At 41.6% G+C, this 19,651-nt stretch overlaps 1 pseudogene across 1 annotated transcript; it reads left to right on the top strand.

The window, feature by feature from the left end:
- The first annotated feature begins 12,400 nt into the window (after positions 1-12,400).
- LOC309620358 (nuclear receptor coactivator 4 pseudogene) lies at positions 12,401-19,288 on the top strand (annotated as a pseudogene). Its single transcript has one exon. The product of its transcript is annotated as a nuclear receptor coactivator 4 pseudogene (transcript).
- Positions 19,289-19,651: the final 363 nt, after the last annotated feature.

The raw sequence follows: 19,651 nt of genomic DNA, 5'->3' as shown, positions 1-19,651 counted from the left end.
GTGATCTTCAAGCCTTACTATATATTCGCCTTTCCTATTGGGATTTTCCCTTTTCTATAGATTCCAGCTTGTTTTCCATTTAGAGAAGACCCTTCAACATTTCTTTTAGGGAAGGTTTATTATTGATGACTTCTTTTAGTTTTTGCTTGTCTGAGAAATTGTTTATCTCTCCTTCTATTCTAAATGAAAATCTTCCTGGGTAGAATATCCTAGGTTGCAGGGTTTTCCCTTTCAGGACTTTGAATATATCATGCCACACCCTTCTGTCCTGCAACTTTTCTGCAGAGAAATAAGCTGATAGCCTTATAGAGGTTCCCCTGTATATGACTCTTTGCACTTCTCTTGCTGCATTTAGAATATTCTCTTTATCTTCAACTTTTTGCCATTTTAATTATAATATGTCTTGGTGTGGGTCTGTTTGGTTTCATTTTGTTTGGGACCCTCTGTGCTTCCTGTACCTCAATATCTGTTTCCTCAGGACTTAGGTTTGGGAAGTTTTCAGCCATAATTTCTTCAAATACATTTTTAATTCCCTTCTCTCTCTCTTCTCCTTCTGGAACATTTTATATTATCCCATAGATCTTGTATCTTGCTTTCACGCTTTTTTCATTTGTTTTTCTGTCTGCTCTTTTGATTGTGTGATTTCCATTTTTTCTGCCTTCCTGATCACTTATTCATTCTCCTGTGTCTTTTGATCAGCTATTCATTGCTTGTAGATTACTTTTTATCTCGGAAATTGAATTATCTATTTTTGATTGGGTCATGTTTATAGTTAATAGTGTCTTGTTACAATGATCTGTGTTTATATTGGTAATCTTTCTTAATTCAGTTAACATTTTTATCACCTCTTTTTGGAACTCAATGTCTGGTAGACTGATGATCTCTGTTTCTTTATTTAGTCTCTCAGGGTTTTCCTCTTGCTCTTTTAATTGGGGGTCGTTCCTCTGCCTTTTTATTTTACTAAACTTTCTCTGCCTCAATGAATTTAGGTGAAACAGTTATCTATTGTGGTCTTGAAGGCGTGTTTTCATGTGCGAGTGTCCCTGTGTAGACTGCATGTGTCCAATATCTTTGTGTGAAGGCTGGTTTTGATGTGGACGCCAGCCATGTCTTTCCTCAGGATGTGCTGAACACTATCACCTTGATAGGGAGTGTGGCTGGTGTTGGAGGATCTAAAGTCTGTGCAGGCTATGAGGCAGGACTTCCTCTTTGCTCCATGGCTGTTTCCATCCTCTCAGTGGGGGTGGGGTCCGCTCCACAGTTGCTATAGCAGAAGCTCTGAGGGTCGGGATTGAGCAGGTTCTGTTTCCTCTGAGTGCATGTGCTGCTCCAAAGAGGGGAGTGCTGATGTTAAGTGAGGCTCGTGTGCTCACAGAGGTCTGATGCATTGCCTGTGTAGGTCTCCATGTCTCCACTCAGATGCAGCCCAATGTTGTGTCCCTCCCCCTGTTCTGGGCCTCCCAGATATGGTACAATGCTGTGGCATGGAGTGGGTGGAGCTGGAGCATTTGCTAGGCTGGGGCTTGGGTTCAGGGCATTGTGGTAGCAGGAACTGAATTGGCTGCACTGCTGTCTGAGATCTGAGCTTCTTCTGTGGTGCTGATTGAGTCAGTGCCAACATTGGTTGCTGTCACCCCACCTGCACAGCACCTCAGGACCCCATCCTCCTCTCTGTCCCTAGATCCCACCTTTTCCCAGGACCTGTCTTCCCCAGATCCAGTACCAATCTGTGGCTTAGAGTGGGTGGGATCAGAGCTCTTTCTCAAATGGGAACAGTGAGCAAGGTGTGGAAATCACAGAGTTTCCTGAGGCACCACCTGAGTAAGTGCCAACAATGGTCAGCACTCATCCACTTGACCACACACCAGGTCTCTGGCCTATGTGTAGCTAGATCAAGTCATTTTTCCAGGGCCTGGGTAGCCCAGCTCCCATGCCAAGCTTCAGCGTGGAAACAGCAGCCCCAGGGTGTTCACCCCTCTCAGACTGGGGAGTGAGGTGAGGTGTCAACCACTAGTACAAAGTTTTCTACACCCTATTTATTGTCAGGCCAGTGCTCACATTCTATTTGCAAGTGGAGTCTATCCTTCTCCCTCACTTATATCTGTCTAAGCACTTCTTCTAGCAGCCAAGGTTCTTGTCTCCTTTGCATAGCACCAAAGGACGGGGGTATGCAGTCTTTGGCTCAACCTACTCAATCCCTAATGGTCTGCCCATGTGTACTTTCTCTTCCTTTCAGATCCTTCCCAAGGGCAGAAGAACCAACCCTATGTCTTTTTTCCATCCTACCCAGTTACATGGACATCTTTCTTGCAGCTTTGGGTGTATAGGAGTTCTGTCATTTTCATCTTTTTTTCTTTTCCCATGATAATTGTTCCACATGTAGATGTATTTTTGATGTGTTTATGGGGGGCAAGGTGAGCTCCATGTCCTCCCATTTCACTATCTTTATCTGACTCCCTCTTCTTATTTCTTTTATATGTAATAGTTTGTACCTCTTAATCCCCTACCTCTATCTTGTCCCTCTCCTATACCTTTTCCCATTGTGAACCACAAGTTTGTTCTCAATGTCTGGGAGTTTCTGTTCTTATGTAGTAGCTTGTTTTATTTTTAAGATTTCACATATAAGTGATAACATACAGTAATTGCCTTTGTCTGATTTATTTCACTAAGCATAATACACTCCAGGTCCATCCATGTTGTTTCAAATGGCAGAATTTCATTCTTTTTTTATGGCTGGGTCATATATGTATATATATGATATAAACCACAGCTTCCTTATTCAGTCATCTGTTGATGGACACTTAGGTTGCTTTCATATCTCTGCTATTAGGAACATTGTTGCTATGAACATTGGGGTGCATGTATCTTTTCAAATTACTGTTTTTGTTTTCTTCAGGTAAATACCTAGGAGTGGAATTGCTGGACCATATGGTAATTCTATTTTTAGTTTTTTGAGGAAACTCCATACTGTCTTATTTAATGGGTACTCCAGTTTATATTCCCACCATCATGGTACTAGGGTTCCTTTTTCTCCACATCCTTGCCAACATCTGTTATTTGTGGTCCTTTATTTGGTCTTTATTTTCTCTCTGATCTTTATTATTTCCTTACTTCTGCTGACTTTGGCTTTCGTTTTTGTTGCTGTTCTTCTTTTCCTAATTCCTTTTATTAGGGCTGTATTAATTTAACTAAGCTTGAAGTTCATGCATACTGTAACTACACAAAGCATGAAGTCTCTGTGGCTTTTTCAGGGTTTATCTTGTTTGGAAATCTCTGTAATTCCTGTACCTGAAAATCTGTTTCCTCCTTCAGATTCAGGGAGTTTTCAGCCATAACTTCATCAAATACATTTTCTACCTCTTTCTCTCTCTCTCCTTCTGGGACCCCTATGTGAATGTTGGTATGCTTGGTGTAGTCTTAGAGGTCCTTTAAACTATCCTCATTTTTAGAAATTTGTTTTTCTTTTTCTGTTCTGGTTGGGTTATTTCCATTATTGTACCTTCCAGATTGTTAATATATTTTTGTGTGTCACCTAGTCTGCTAATTCCTTGTAGTGTGTTTTTCATTTCAGTTATTGTATTCTTCATTTCTGACTGGTTCCTTTTATATTTTCTAGATTCTTCTCAAAATTCTCATTTAGTTCATCTATTTTTTCCCCAAGTTCAGTTAGCATATGTATTACTAATGCTTTGAACTCTTTATCAGGTAAATTATTATTTTTTTAAAATAAATTTATTTATTTATTTATTTTTGGCTGCGTTGGGTCTTCATTGCTGTGCGCGGGCTTTCTCTAGTTGTAGTGAGTGGGGGCTACTCTTTTGTTGCAGTGTGCAGGCTTCTCATTGCGGTGGCTTCTCTTGTTGTGGAGCACAGGTTCTAGGCATGTGGGCTTCAGTTGTTGTGGCACATGGGCTCAGTAGTTGTGGCTCATGGGCTCTAAAGCGTAGGTTCAGTAGTTGTGGCACATGGACTTAGTTGCTCATGGCATGTGGGATCTTCCTGGACCAGGGCTTGAACCTGTGTCCCCTGCACTGGCAGGCAGATTCTTAACCACTGCGCCACCAGGGAAGCCCTCAGGTAAATTATTTACCTCTGTTTTGTTAGTGGTTTTTTTCCTTGGGTTTTTTTTTTCCTTCTCACATTGCATGGCTTGTGGCATCTCACTTTCCTGATCAGGGATTGAACCTGGGCCATGGCAGTGAAAGTGCCAAATCCTAACCACTAGACCACCAGGGAACTCCCCCTTGTTCTTTCATTTGAAACAAAATCCCATCTTCTCATTGTGTTTAACTTTCTCTATCTTTATGAAATTAAACAGTTACCTATCTCAGTCTTGAAGGGCTGTCTTTGAGTGGGAGTGTCCCTATGAAGTCTGCATGTGTCCAGTGCCTGTGTTGGGAGAGCTGGATCTAAAGTGAGCATGGGTCACATCGTTCCTTGAGGTGTGCTGGCAGCTACCACCATGGTAGGAGGTAGCGCTGGTGATGGAAGGGTTAAAACCAGAGCCATGTGTGAGCTAGGACTTCTCCTCTGCGAAATGGTTGTCACTGCCCTATCAGGGGTGGAGTTTGGCCCCAAAGTGTTGGATCAGAAGTCATGAGGTTTAGTTCTGAGCTGGTTCTATTCCTTCTAAGTGTGCGCTCTCCCCCTGGCAAGGGCACTTCTTCCCTAGTGGACAGTAGTGCTGGAGCAATAGGGGCTCGAGTACACACCTGTTGTGGGCTGGGTGCAGGCTGGGATAGTCCCAGCAAGCCATTCAGTGCCCTAGGTAGTTTACAATCTTCTGCCTCTGTGTATTCACTGTCAACAGCTGCCCTTACTCCATTTAGAGGCAGGGCCAGGTCTGAGCTTGCTCTGTTTCCTCCAAGTGTATGTACCCCCTCCCCAAGCAATGGCACATTCACCCCAGCAGAGAGCAGAGCCAGAGGAAGAGGAACTGGAGGACGTGCTCAGTGCAGGCCAGGGTGCTGGGATGGTCTCAACAGGCCAATCAGAGCCTCAGGTAGCTCCCAATCTGCTGACTCTGAATGTTCACTGGCAATGTCCACCATTGCCCTGTTCAGAGGCAGGGCCAGGTCTGAGCTAGCTCTGTTCCCCCCCAGTGTAAAATCTTCTTAGCAATGGCAGCCTTTGCTCTAGTAGAGAGTTGAACTGGAGCAAGAGGAACTAGAGCAGACACTCAATGTGGGTTAGGGTGCGTGCTGGGCTGGTCCTGTGAAACCAGCCAGAGCCCCAGGCCATTTTCAGTCTGCTTCCTCTTACTCATTCCTGGGAATAAGCAAGCCTGTGCATGTTCTGTTCATGAGCAGACTCTCAGTTCCTTACAGCCCTCTAGTAAGCCCCACTGGTTTGCAAACCAGCTAAGGGGACTGGTCTTCCCAGTGTCGGACCCCAGGGCTGGGGTGCCCATTATGTGTCTCAAACCTTTCACTCCCCAGTGAGGACTCCCAAGCCTGGGATATCCCCCTCCTCTTCTGTGTTCCCTGCTATGGGCACAGGTCCTGACCTGATCACTTCTCCTTTCCTACCTGACTCTTTGTGTATCTTTCTTTACAGTCCTGGTTATAGAATAGCCTTTCTGCCAGCCTCCAGCTTGTTTTCAGCAAGAGTTGCTCCACATGTAGATGTATTTCTGATGTGTTTTTGGAGAGAGTGAGTTCAGCGTCATCCTACTCTATCACCTTGATCTCCCCCTAGAAAGTGGATCCTCTAGCACCAGAGGTGTTGTCTGGTGGTCTCTTTACTGCTTGTGCCTCTAAGGTTGCTGGTGACTTTTTGCCAGTGTCACTTCTGTTGTTGCTAGCTTTGCTGCCTTGGGCACAAGGATGGCCAGTGTCCTGCATCTAGGATCTCCTGTGTCACAACTCCACAGCTGCAGGGGGAGAGAGATGATTGAGGGGGAGCCGGGATCATGGGTATCTTTGCCATATCTTGTATTGTCAGGTTCATGGGTGCCACTGCTACGATGGGGATAGGAGAGCAGAGTCATGGGCACCTCTTTAGTTAGATAGACAGATTGCAGGCCCAACTGCTGCTGATGCCCAGTTCCTTGTGGCCACAGGTGATGCTGTAGCTGGGAGGCTGGAGTTGTGTGTGTCACTCTGTCTATCTCCTGCTGCTACTGTGTTCTCTAGGGCTGTGGGCTCAGCTATCACAGCCAGGGGGTCCACCATCACAGGTGCCATCTCTGCTATCTCCCTTGGTTCCACCTCCTCTATGTGTTCCAGTACATCCACTTTTAGATGTACAGATATGGGGAATTCCCCAGAATACTTGTGTGTTGGGCAGAGACACTTTTGTTGGTTGTAGATTGATGGGGAGAGAAAAAAGAGTGTCTCCTGCTTCCATGATGCTAACGTCACTCTCTTTGTAAATAATCTTCATCTTTATTCAATAATGCTTTTATGTTACTTGGAAAGAGTTATATTTTCAGGTCTTAATTTTAATTTGTTAGGAAGGACTAGAGCAGCATTTAGTCTGTCATTAATTTTCACCATGACTGATTTTTCTAAAGATTGTCTTGTATATCACAAGGAATCTCACTCTAGCTGGTGACAGAATGAACACTTCCATGAACCATGTAAACTACAATCACTATTCTATCTTTTTAGGTAGTTCTTTCCATAATCTTGCATAGTTTTCTCTCTCTCTTTTGCTGACCAGTACTCAGCTAAACACTAAAGTTGAAACTTCTTCAGATCCCTGTAGTTCTCTACAGATCCAACTTAAGTTACCTACTCCCCGTTTCCAACAGGACCTACAAAATCAATAATGCTACAATTGCAAGAGCCTTTAAAGGCCATTTAATTCAACATTAATATTTTTTCAGATAGGAAAAGTGAGTCAGATATTAAATGACTTAAGTTATATATATATATATATATATATTCTCTGGCAGACCTAGAACTAAGAATGGATATCTTAAGTCTTAGTACAGTGTTGTATTAACTAATTTCCACCATGCTTCATTCAAGATATCTCTAAAATTTGTCTTTTTTAAACTTCAAATTCAAAATAGTCTTTAAAGTCAAGTCAAAGGTGTACTTGAAAGTAGAGACTCACTGAAGGCAGTCAAGATTTCACAAAAGAAGTTATGCCAAATAGATTTTGAAGGATGGGTACAAAATCATGCAGGCAGATAGGCATATAGAAGAGTATGAATGAATACTCACAGAGGCAACTATTCACAAATCATTGTGGCTTGAAACTGTATGGTGAATTCTGGGGAACTATAAATACTGTGGCATGGATGGAGCAATGACTATGATAAAAAAATTCAATTTTTATTCTGTAGGAAATGATTCACTGAAGCATGAGAATAAATCAGACTTTTATTTTAGATACATCACTCTGGAATCAGTATGAAGGAAAGATTAAAGAGTATGGGAAAGTTGCAGAGAGTTTAGATCCAGAATAATTAGATGACTACTGCAATCATCCAGGCAAGAAATACAGAGAACCTAACTTAAAGGAGTAAAAAAGTGTCAATGGGGAGGTTTTAAAAAAAGAGATAGATATCTATATCTATATATCTATGTATCTCTCTCTCTGTCTATATATATATATATCTTGAGTAGTAGATTCTTAGCTCTTATGACCAATTAAATGTGAAGTTTGAGAAGAAAAACTACAGATGCGATGGTTATGACTCCCAGATTTCTGATTCCTTTTGGTAATTTGGTAGGTGATAACCCCATTACCTAAGAAAAGGCGTTTAAGAGGATGAGTAGTTTTGAAAGAGAATATGAGTTCAGCATTAGATACACTAAATTTAAAAAGCCTAATGAATTTTTAGATTAAAAAGTTAGGTTTGCAGTTGACTGAATTAACTTCACGCAGGAGATCTGATCAAGATACAGGCATACCTCATTTTATTATGCTTTGCTTTATTTCACTTCACAGATATTGCATTTTTTTACAATGCAGCATGGCATTTGTGGCAAACCTGCTTTGAGCAAATCTATCGATACCATTCTCCCAACAGCATTTACTCACTTCATGTCTTTGTGTCACATTTTAGTAATTCTCACAATATTTCAAACTTCTTCATTATTATTATATTTGTTATGGTGATCTGTGATCAGTGACCTTTGATATTATTACTTTGACTCACTGAAGGCTCAGGTGGTTGTTGGCATTTTTTTAGCAATAAAGTATATTTAATTGCACACTTAGACTATGTTATTGTATACAACTTTTATATGCATTGGGAAACCAAAAAAAATCATGTGACTCATTTTATTGCAATATTTGCTTTATTGTGGTGGTCTGGAATTGAACCGAAAGTATTTCTGAGGTATGCCTGTATATAAATTTGGGATCTATTAGTATGTAACTTATAGTGGAAACTGTGAGTGTGAATTAAAACACTCATATTGTGAAGATAAAAGAATAAGGTCAAGAACAGTACCCTGGAGAAAAACAACTTTTACATGTGGATGGAGAAGAAAGACCTACAAAAATACTGAGAGTAGGTGAGTCATAAGAGTGATTACTCAAGAGCTAAGTAAATATTTTAAAGAAGAGGTCAACAGTATAAAATATATAGAAAAGCCAATCAGAGAGTTAATCTTATCTGAATCTTACACTGAGGTAGGCCCAAGGCAGAAGATTCAGCTATCTTCTAAAACAGCAAAGTAAAATATGGGGTCTGATTTCTAATACACATTACTGCTCTGAATTTGGCATAATATGAAGAAAAATGCTGTTGATGCTGCTGTGGCAAGCCATTTAATAGCAAAATATACTGTAGAGATAAGAGGCCTATGTCAGTTTGCTAAGCATTGTAGCTTAATGTTTCCTTCAAGTCCACTTTTAATTACACCACTCTACAACTAAAGACAAAGGTAGGCAGAGATGGGAAAAAGTGAAAACTTAAAAAGCCCAGAAAACAATCAGTGGGCAGAAGTAAGTCCTGACATATCAAAAATCACTCTAAATGTAAGTCGATTGAATTAATAATCAAAAGACACAGAATGGCTAGATGGATAAGAAAAACAGGACCCAAATAAATTCTGCCCACAAGAGACACCTTTCAGTTCTAAAGACATACATAGACTCAAAGTGAAGTATAGTAAGTCCCCTACATACAAATGAGTTCCGTTCTGAGAGTGCGTTCATAAGTCCAATTTGTTCATAAGTCCAACAAAGTTAGCCTAGGTACCCAACTAACACAATCAGCTATATAGTACTGTATTGTAATAGGTTTATAATACTTTTCAAGCAAATAATACATAAAAAACAAACAAAAAATAAAGAAAACTTTTTTAATCTTACAGTACAGTACCTTGAAAAGTACAGTAGTACAGTATAACAGCTGGCATACAGGGGCTGGCATTGAGTGAACAGGCAAGAATAGTTACTTACTGGAGGAGGGAGAGGAGTTGGGAGATGGTAGAGCTGAAGGACTGTCAGCAACAGGAGACGGAGGGCAAGCTGCAATTTCACTCAGGCCTGACATTGATGGCACAGGTTCTGGTTCCTTGCTGGATTCAACTCTATCTACCCTCTTGAAAAAATGATCCAGTGATGTCTGGGTAGTAACTCTTTTTTTCTTATCATAGATGACACAGTAGCACTGGATTGCATTCTGAACAGCTGCTGCAACCTTCGTGTACCATTCTACATTCGGGTCTTGTGCCTCAGAAACTAACAGTGCTTCCTCAAATAAAGAAAATCCCCTTGCCATTTCCTGCATCGTGAATATCTTTGGATCTTCAGTTACTTCTTCTTCTTGTCCCTATTCATCCTATCTCTGGGCCTCCAATTCCATCAGGTCTTCAGTAGTAAGCTCCTCATGTTGCACAACAAGGAGTTCAATGAAGTTGTCCTCTTGCAGATCTAGCTCTAGCTTCTCACTGAGGGTCACTAAGTTGATGAAAATCTCTTTGGACTCCTCATCCACCATCTCAAATCCACGAAAATCATGAACAAACTGTGGGTAAAGATTCTTCCAAACCCCATTCATGGTGACAGCCGTAATCTTGCGCCAAGCGAAGTCAAAGTTTTTATGGCCTTGTAGATGTTATAGTCCTTCCAAAATTGTGACAAAGTTGTTCCTGATTCGTCACTCACCTTTACTGCCTGAGGAAAAGTGTGATGTAAATGATATTTCTTGAAAGTCGCTATAACTCCCTGGTCCATAGGTTGGATAAGCGATGTAGTATTCGGTGGCTGATGCACTACTTTGATGTTGGGATGAAAGTCGTCCATGAATGGGGGGTGGCCCAGAGCATTGTTGAGCAGCAAAAGAATTTTGAATGGGACATTCTTCTCCAAGCAATATTTCTCTACCTCCAGAATAAAGTGGTGGAAAAACCAGTCCTGGAAAATGACCTGTGTAACCCAGACCTTGGGGTTACTCTTCCAAATGACAGGAAGAGAGCCCTTGGCTATGTTTTCAAGGGCTCTTGGGTTTTCTGAATGATTAACTAAGAGAGGCTTTAGCTTTATATCACCGGAAGAATTGCCACAAAACAACAGAGTTAGCCTATCCTTTGCTGCTTTATAGCCTGACAAAAACTTTTCCTCCTTACTGATGTAACTTTGGTCTGGCATCCTCTTCCAGTACAGTCCTGTCTCATCCACATTAAAAACCTTCTTGGGTAAATATGTGCCTTCATCAATAATTTCTCGAAGGATTTTAGGAAATTCCTGGGCAGCTACCATATCTGCACTCACTGCCTCGCCACTTACTTTTATGTTGTGAAGGTTGGCTCTAGCCTTGAACCAATGAAACCAGCCATGGCTGGCATTAAAAGATGCGCCTTCTGATTCTTCACTGTGTTTATTCTTCAAGTCTTCATAAAGGCTTTTAGCTTTCTCTTGAATCAGCATTAAGCTGAGCAGGACTCTATGCTGATGCTGATCCTGCATCCACACACTGAGAAGTTTCTCCATTTCCTCCATCACTTTTGTACACTTCATCAATATTATTGTCAACATTATTGGCACAGCAGACTTCACATGTTCCATGATCTTGTCCTTGTTCTTTAGAATCGTGCTGATGGTTGAATGATTCATGTTATAAAAACAAGCGACATCTACTATCTTTTTGCCTCGCTCCACTCTCTCAACTATTTTCACTTTTGTTTCCATCATTATCGTTTGGTGCTCCTTAGTATCAGCTACATCACCGCTGCTTTTACACTTGCTTCCAGACATCCTGGGCTTGAAATAAAGACACTATACTACCATACTCTATACAGTACTGAATAGTAAAGTACACAAAAGCACAACTACTTGTAGAGAATGCACACATGTGACAGTGTATGCCAGACACGTTAACTAACTTACGTGATTTGACATGCAAAGGCATGTATGCATCTTTGAAAGTTCACAACTTGAAGGTTCATACATAGGGGACTTACTGTAATAAAAGGATATATTCCATGGAAGTGTAAACAAAAAGAAAATGCAGATACTCATATCAAACAAAATGGACTTTAAGCCAAAAATGGTAACAATAGACAAGGTAATTATATAATGATAAAGGGACAATATATCAAGATGACATAACAATCATAAATATATATGCACCCAACATCAGAACACCTAATTATGTTAAACAAACACTAACAGGTCTAAAGGGAGAAATAGACAGCAATACAATAGTACTAGGGGACTTCATAACCCAGTATCAACAACTGATAGATCCTCCACTCAGAAAATCTACAAAGAAATGTTGGAATTGAACCATAAATTTAGACAAAATGGACTTAGACCTATGTAGACTATTCCATAAAACAGCATCAAAATACACACTCTTCTCAAGTGCACATGGAACACTTTCCAGGATAGGTCATGTGATAGGATACAAAACAAGTCTTAGCAAATTTAAGAAGAAGGAACTCATACCAACAGTCCTTTCTGACCACAATGATATAAAACTAGAAATCAACAGGAGGAAATGTGGAAAATCTACACATATGTGAAGACTAAATGAAACTTCTGTAGAACCAATGGGTCAGAGAAGAAATCAAAAGGGAAATATAAAAGTATCCTAATTCTGCCCATGGGCCACTGCCAGATGCATGGGAGGGGCGGGGCACAGCCTGCAGGCTCAGGGACCTTCCTTACCCCAGTCCTGGATAAAGCAACCTCCTGCTTGCCAGGAAGCTGGCATGGCAGGGACCTGGCCTGCGAGTTACCTCCGGCAGCCCAGCACCACAGCAGGAGCCCACGGGGTGGGCTTGCCTTGCTGGGCCAAGAATGGGCCCTGCAGCCAGAGCCGTGTGCATGTGTACTGAGTGGTGCCCTTGCCTGCTCTGAAGTGGAGAGTGAATGGTAGGCTGTGGCTTCCAGGGAGGATGGGACCCAGGTTTCTTAGGGTGACTGTGTTTCTAGGAAGTGTTGGGAAACCTGGAAAGTTGCATGAGTCACTGTTGCTTTTGAACTAGAAATGCCTTACTTGGCGTTAGATGGAACAGGGAGAAGAATGAGTACCTCACAGGTCCAGAGAGGTTGCTCCAGTAATAGAGAACCCCTTTTGAGGTGTTGTGATGCACAGAGGGACTTGGAGCTTGCTATTGGTGGAGTTCTCTGGGTTGAACAGCAAATTAAAGATAACTTGTGAGAGGTCAAAGTCCAGATTCACAGCTGCATAAGTCGTCATCTGGAATGCCTTCAAAGCTGTGAGGTGTGGGTATATGAACAGATAGATCTCATCTATCAGCTTAAAGAGAAGGCACTTCAGCAGCAGACCCAGCAGCTTAACTGGTTACTGGGCCAGTTCAGTTGTCTTATTCATCAACTGGATTGCACCCAAAACAAAGATTGCTAGATCGCAATCAAGTCTCCGTGTGCCTGGACAGACTGGGCAGTTTGACTCTCAAACCTAAAGATTCCACTGTCCTACTCTTTGAAGCCAACATAACTGCCCTGCGCCAGGCCATCACCATATTTGGGTCTCTCAAGACCATTGAAATTCCTGAGCATTTTATGGCTCATGCTAGTTCATCAAATATTGGGCCTTTCCTGGAGAAAAGAAGCTATATACCATTGTCAGAGCAGAAGTCAGTATCCAGCACCACAGCTGTCATTCTCAGCGAATGGCTCCTTGGTAGCAAACCTGCCAATGGTCACCAGGCTCCTTACATACCCAGCACCAATCTCCAGGACTGGATCACCCAAAAAGCAGACCTTGGAGAATAGTCAGACTTCTGCCAGAGCCTGAAATTTCTTCAGTAATGTCTGGGGCAACCTAAAGGGCTTGGAAAACTGGCTCCACAAGAGTCGGCAACAAGAAGTTTCTGAAAAACCAAGTTGCTAAAAGTGTAACAGCTATTCTACTACCAGTTCTTACTCCATTGAAACTGAAAAGGTTGGAGATTTAGGGCTTCTTGATCAAGATGAGATGGACCTTTCTGATTGGCTGGTGACTCCCCAGGAATCCCATAAGCTTGAGAAGTCTGGGAATGGCAGATGTGAAACCAGTGAGAAGTTTAAGCTCTTGTTCCAGGCGTTCCCAGGAGTCCTACAGTGTGTATGATTGGCTTGTCAAGCCTGATTCCTGTACCAATTGCCCAAAGGTGTGGAGACTGAAAATCTGGTCAGTCTGAAGTGCCTGAATAACCACTTGAAGTCCAAGAAACCCATGTCCGCTCCCAGTGTGATTACTGAGGATTGGCTTGTTCAGAACCATCAAGACCCATATAAAGTAGAGGAGGTCTGCAAAGCCAATGAGCCCTGTATAAGCTTTGCAGAGTGCATGTGTGATGAAACTTGTGAGAAGGAAGCTCTGTGTAAATGGCTTCTGAAGAAAGAAGGAAAGGATGAAAATGGTATGCCTGTGGAACCAAAACCTGAACCTGGGAAACATAAAGATTCCCTGAATATGTGGCCCTGTCCATTCAGAAAAGAGGCAACAGAACAAGCTAAGGCACCAAAGGCAATGGCTTCTTCTAGAATTGCTGATTCCTTCTAAATCATAAACAACAGTCCCTTGTCAGAGTGGCTCATTACTCCCTCATGCAAAGAGGGATGTTCCAAGGAAGTGCCTCTTACCAAGGACAGAGCTTGCAAACAAAAGCTTACAAGCCTCTCGGCCACTTTCTGGTTTCGCTTTAACACAGCTGACTGGGTCTTGCCAGGAAAGAAGAGAGGAAATTTTAGCCAGTTATCTTCAGGAGAAAACAAGTGGCTACTTCGAAAGAAGGCCAAGGAAGTATTACTTAATTGGCCCCTACAGGAGGAACACAACTTTCCCCCAGACCTTTACAGCCCCCCCAGCAGTTCGTGATCTCTTTGCCTGTTTGCAGTTTAAAGTTGATTTTAATAAAAAGGTTGTATCGAACTCCTTTACAGATGTGAAAAAATGGAGTACTAGAGTCAAGCAAATTTTCTGCAGATTATCACAAATCCATGAGCTGAGTGACTGTGGCTTGCCAAATCATTGTGTTTCTGGGTCTGATGTAGTTCCTTTCCTGCCTAATTTTGAACTAATGAAGAGAAATAATGTCATCAAATTATGTGTTACTGTGTAAAAGAAAAAGTCTGTTTGTTGATGCTGAGGTGATTCAGTTTCTTCTTATAGCAGCATTAATTCACCCCTACACTAGAAACACAGCATCTTAGTGGCTAGGTCTTCTTCATAAGCTTCCATGGCTCCTTAGATGGGGTTGTTATTAGAAGTACATTAAAAAAACTGTAGTTTTAAAAATGAAATAGTTCTATAATTAAGGTGTGTTGTGTATTCTAAAGCTAGTAAACTTACCTAACTTTTTGATTGCCCTTCTTTGGATGCTTCCCTTGCTGTGGGTTTTCTTCCATTACCGGTGAATTCTTCTGTTTCATTAATATACAATATATTACACACAAATAATTAACCTTGCCAATATAGTGTTTTTTTCTTACCAAAATATGTATTAACAATCCTGGCAAATTTTGACATTAATTACAAAACATTTTAGCTTACATGCCAGGTTCAACATTATTTTTCTTCTTTTGAAAGAAACTCAGTTACTGCAAGTTTTGTCTTTATTCCCTTCTCTAAACATCACTATTAAAGTATCTAGACAGCTCTTTCAGAAGGGTTCAATATTGCTTGAAGTCTATATTCAGGGTAGTCCTAGTCTCTTTCAAAATATTCTGAAAAACTACAGGCAGTAGAGTCCCAGTGCTGAGTAATCAAAAAGCAAAAGACAAGACATGTTGGAAATGTAGTACTTGAACTATTCACTATCCTAAGTGTTATTGGTGCATCCTGTGTAAATGGAAGATGAACTTGCCACTTAGGCATAAATTAAATGTCCTCTCACTGCAAGCATAGCATACTTATGCCTCTAAAAGTATAATGCAGTGACATATTAGTGAATAGGCTGTTTTGAACACTTATGCCTTGGGGTGTTTATTGAAGTTTTATGAAAACTATTGATGTTTCCTCGGTATCCTTAAAGTTATGTCCATGCTTTAAAAAGTTTCTCTGTAGGACAGAAATGGTACTTATACCATGTTTTAAAATTCTCTAAGACGAGACATCTTAGCTGCTTTCCAGGCATTTAAATTATTAAGCCACTCAACTTGCCTATGTGTTATTGGAAATACTTTTAAAGTTTGTACTTGTGGTCATCTAGAAAGCCCTTTTGGGGAAACTTCACAGTCCCAGTGTCATTGCCATACAGCTTCATTAGAATTCTTGAACCACAGCTGAAACTAGCCTATTATTTTTTAGTTCTCAATATACAATTTAGAACTTTAAAAGTAAAGGCGGTGGGTAAAAACTTAAGAAGGAGCCTTTCCATTATCTTAGGTTGCAGGAAACTTTGTAGTTTTTGAGGTTTAACACATTGTGTATCCCTCAATTAACATTAATCACTATGCTAATGAGTATGTAAAGCATTCTTTGGCACTAATGCATTTGTATCTCCCTCCATTCGAAGGATAACAGCCAAAAAAAAAAAAAGTAACTCAGAGAGGGGGATCAAGATAGTGGAGGAGTATTACATGGAGCTCACCTTCTCCCACAAAAATATTAACAATACATCTACAAGTGGAACAATTCATACAGAACAGCTATTGAACGCCAACAGAAGACCTCAGACTTCCAAAAAAAAAAAGAAACAAAATAAACCACCACGTAACTGGGCAGGACAAAAGGAAAAAGAAAAAGAAGGAATTGGAATGGTGCCTGCACCACAGGGAGGAAGCTGTGAAGGAGGAAAGGCTCCCACACCCATGGAAGTCTCCTCACTGGTGGGGAGACAAGACTGGATGGAGGAGGAGCTTCAGAGCCTAGGAGGAGAGCACAGCAACTGGTTAGTGGAAGGCAAAATGGAAAGTATCCTGCACAGAAGTTCAGCACCGCCTCCCTGTGATCCCCAGACTAAGACACTCATCTGTTGGTTCAGGTGGGTGCTGGGTGCTGAAGCTCAGGCTTCAGAGACCAGATCCAGGGAGACGATCAGGGTTGGCTGCATGGAAACAGCCTGAGGAGACTGTGCTGTGGTAACTGATGGTGTACTCGGAAGAAGCCTGGGCCTGCCAGAGAGGTAAGGTGCCATTATTGGGGAGAGAATGAGGAGAGGGGTGGGACCACCATAAGAGCTTCTTTCCCTGTGAGCACTCCCAGGCAACAGGACACCACCTACATGAGCTCTGGGGGTGGGCACAAGTCACTGAGTCATCATGGACTCCAGAGGTGGCCACCAGCACTGTTATGAGACATGCGAGCAGGCGCTAGGCCCTGCCTCTGCTTTCCTGGGAAGGCACAGATAGCATCTGCCTAAAGGAAATCTTCAGGCAGGGGCCATGCCTTGCCCCCACTGTCCTGGGAGGGCAGATAGCGCCCACCCCTAGGAAATCAGTGAGCAGGCAGCCAGGCCCTGCCCCTGCTGTCACAGGAGGGTGCAGATAGTGCTCTCCCCTAGGAAATCTGTGAGCAGGTGCCAGGCCTTGCCCCTGCTATCCTGAGAAAGTGTGGAGAAGAGCCGCCTATAGGAAATGCTTGAGCAGGTGTCAGGCCCTACTCCCAGTACCCTGGAGCATGCAAGAGCCATTTTACCTGCACACCCCATATCAAGGAGATAATGGCCAGCACATGCTGAAGAAGGATGCAGCAAGCATCCAAACTAAAAGCAGCCCCTAAATTCCAGGAAAGAAGGCTGAATAGAAGGACTTGAGCTCAGTTCCTCTTGGGAAAACACCAAAATCACAACTAACTGAACAACCTTCAATAAAAAAAACCTGGAACCTACAAAAAATATATTTTACATTCAAAGAAAAAGAGCAAGCCACAACGAGATAGAAGGAGCTGAGCTTTTGTGACATAATCAAATCCCATACATTCTGGGTGGGCAACCCACAAACTGGAAAATAATTATATCACAGAGGTTCTCCCACAAGAGTGAGAGTCCTGAGCCCCATGTCACTCTCGCCAGCCTGAGGGTCTGGAATTGGGAGGAGAAATCCCCAAAGCATTTGGCTTTGAAAGCCAGCAGGTCTTAAGTGCAAGAGCTCCATAGGACTGGGAGAAGCAGACTCGATTCTTGGAGGGTATGCACAAGGTTTCACATTCACTGAGACCCAGCACAAAGCAGTAACTCCATAGGAGCCAGGGGTGGGCCTACCTATGATCTTAGAGGGTCTCCTGGGGAGGTAGGAGTCAGCTGTGGTTCACTGTGGGGGCAAGGACACTAGTGGCAGAAGCCCCAGAGAATACTGATCAGTGTGAGCTCTATCAGAGATTGCCATTTTGGCATCAAGACCTGGCCCTACCAAACAGCTTACAGGCTCCAGTGCTGGAACACCTCAGGCCAAACCACCAGCAAGATAAGAACATAGACCCACCCATCAGCATACAGGGTGCCTAAAGCCATATTGAGCTCACATCCACTTATAGACACACCTCTTGACACAGCCCTGCCCACCAGAGGGACAAGACCCAGCTCCATGAACCAGTGGACAGGCACAATTTCCTCCCATCAGGAAGCCACCACAAGCTTCAGGACTAACCTAACCCACCAGAGGGAAGACACCAGAAGCAAGAGGAGCTACAGTCCTCCAGCCAGCAGAAAGGAATCTACAAACACAGAAAGTCAGATAAAAAGAGACTGCAGAGAAATATGTTTCAGATGAAGGAACAACACAAAAACCCACAAGAAAAACTAAATAAAGAGTAGATAGGCAACCTAACTGAAAAAGAATTCAGAGTAATGATAGTAAAGATGATTCAAGATCTCAGAAAAAGAATGGAAGCACAGACTGAGAAGTTACAAGAGACGTTTAATAAAGAGCTTGAAGTTTTAAAGAATAAACAGAGATGAACAATACAATAAATGGAATGAAAAATACACCAGAAGAAATCAATAGCAGAATAACTGAGGCAGAAGAATGAATAAGTGAGCTGGAAGACAGAAAGTTGGAAATCACTTCCACGGAACAGAACAAAGAAAAAAGAATGAAAAGAAATGAGGGAAGTCTCAGAGACATCAAGGACAATATTAAACCATTCGCATTATAGGGATCCCAGAAGGAGAATAGAGAGAGAAAGGGCCTGAGAAATATTTGAAGAGATTATAGCCATAAGTTTCCCTAACATGGGAAATAAAAGAGTCACTCAAGTCCAGGAAGGGCAGAGTCCCATACAACATAAATGCAAGGAGGAACACACTGAGACACATATTAATCAAACTGACAAAAATTAAAGACAAAAAATACTAAAAGCAACAAGGGAAAAGTAACGAATAATATACAATGGAATCCTAAGGTTATCAGTGGATTTTTCAGCAGAAAATCTACAGGTCAGAAGGGAGTAGCATGATATATTTAAAGTGATGACAGGGGAAAACCTACAACCAAGAAAACTCTACCCAGAAAGGATCTCATTCAGATTCAATGGAATAATCAAAAGTATTACAGACAAGCAAAATCTAAGAGAATTCAGCACCAACAAACCACAGTTATGATAAATCCTAAAAGGATCTTCTCTAGGTAGAAAAGAAGAGGCCACAACTAAAACCAAGAAAATTATGAATTAGGAAGCTCAATAGTAAAGGCAAACACAAAATAAAGGTAAAAAATCATCCACACACAACATAATATCAAAACCAGCAATCGTGAGAAGAGGAGAGTACCAATGCAAGATATTGGAAATGCATGTGAAATTAAGACATCAGCAACTTAAAACAATCTTGTTCATATCCAGAATGTTATAGAAAAACCACATGAGAACTGCAAACCTAAAATCTACAATAGATACACACATAAAAAAGAAAAAGCAACCAAACATATCACTAAAGATAGACATTAAATCATGAGAGAAGAGAACAAAAGAGGAAGGGAAGAAAAAAGACCTTCAAAAACAAATCCAAAACAATTAACAAAATGGTAATAAGAACATTCATATCGATAACTACCTTAAATGTAAATGGATTAAATGTTCCTACCAAAAGACATAGACTGGCTGAATGGATACAAAAAAAGACCCATATACATGCTGTCTAGAGGAGACCAACTTCAGATCTAGGGACACATACAGACTGAAAGTGAGAATAAGGAAAAATATTCCATGAAAATGGAAATTTAAAAAAGCAGGAGTAGCAATACTCATGTTACACAAAACAGACTTTAAAATAAAGACTTACCAGAAACAAAGAAGGGCACTACATTATGATGAAAGGATCAATCCAAGAAGATATAACAATTGTAAATACAT

This window comes from Balaenoptera borealis (assembly GCF_965194805.1).
Source record: "Balaenoptera borealis genome assembly, chromosome: X".
NCBI classification, from domain to species: Eukaryota; Metazoa; Chordata; class Mammalia; order Artiodactyla; family Balaenopteridae; genus Balaenoptera; species Balaenoptera borealis.
Note: the sequence above shows the minus strand (reverse complement) of the source record. Positions and strands in the feature narration are given on the sequence as shown.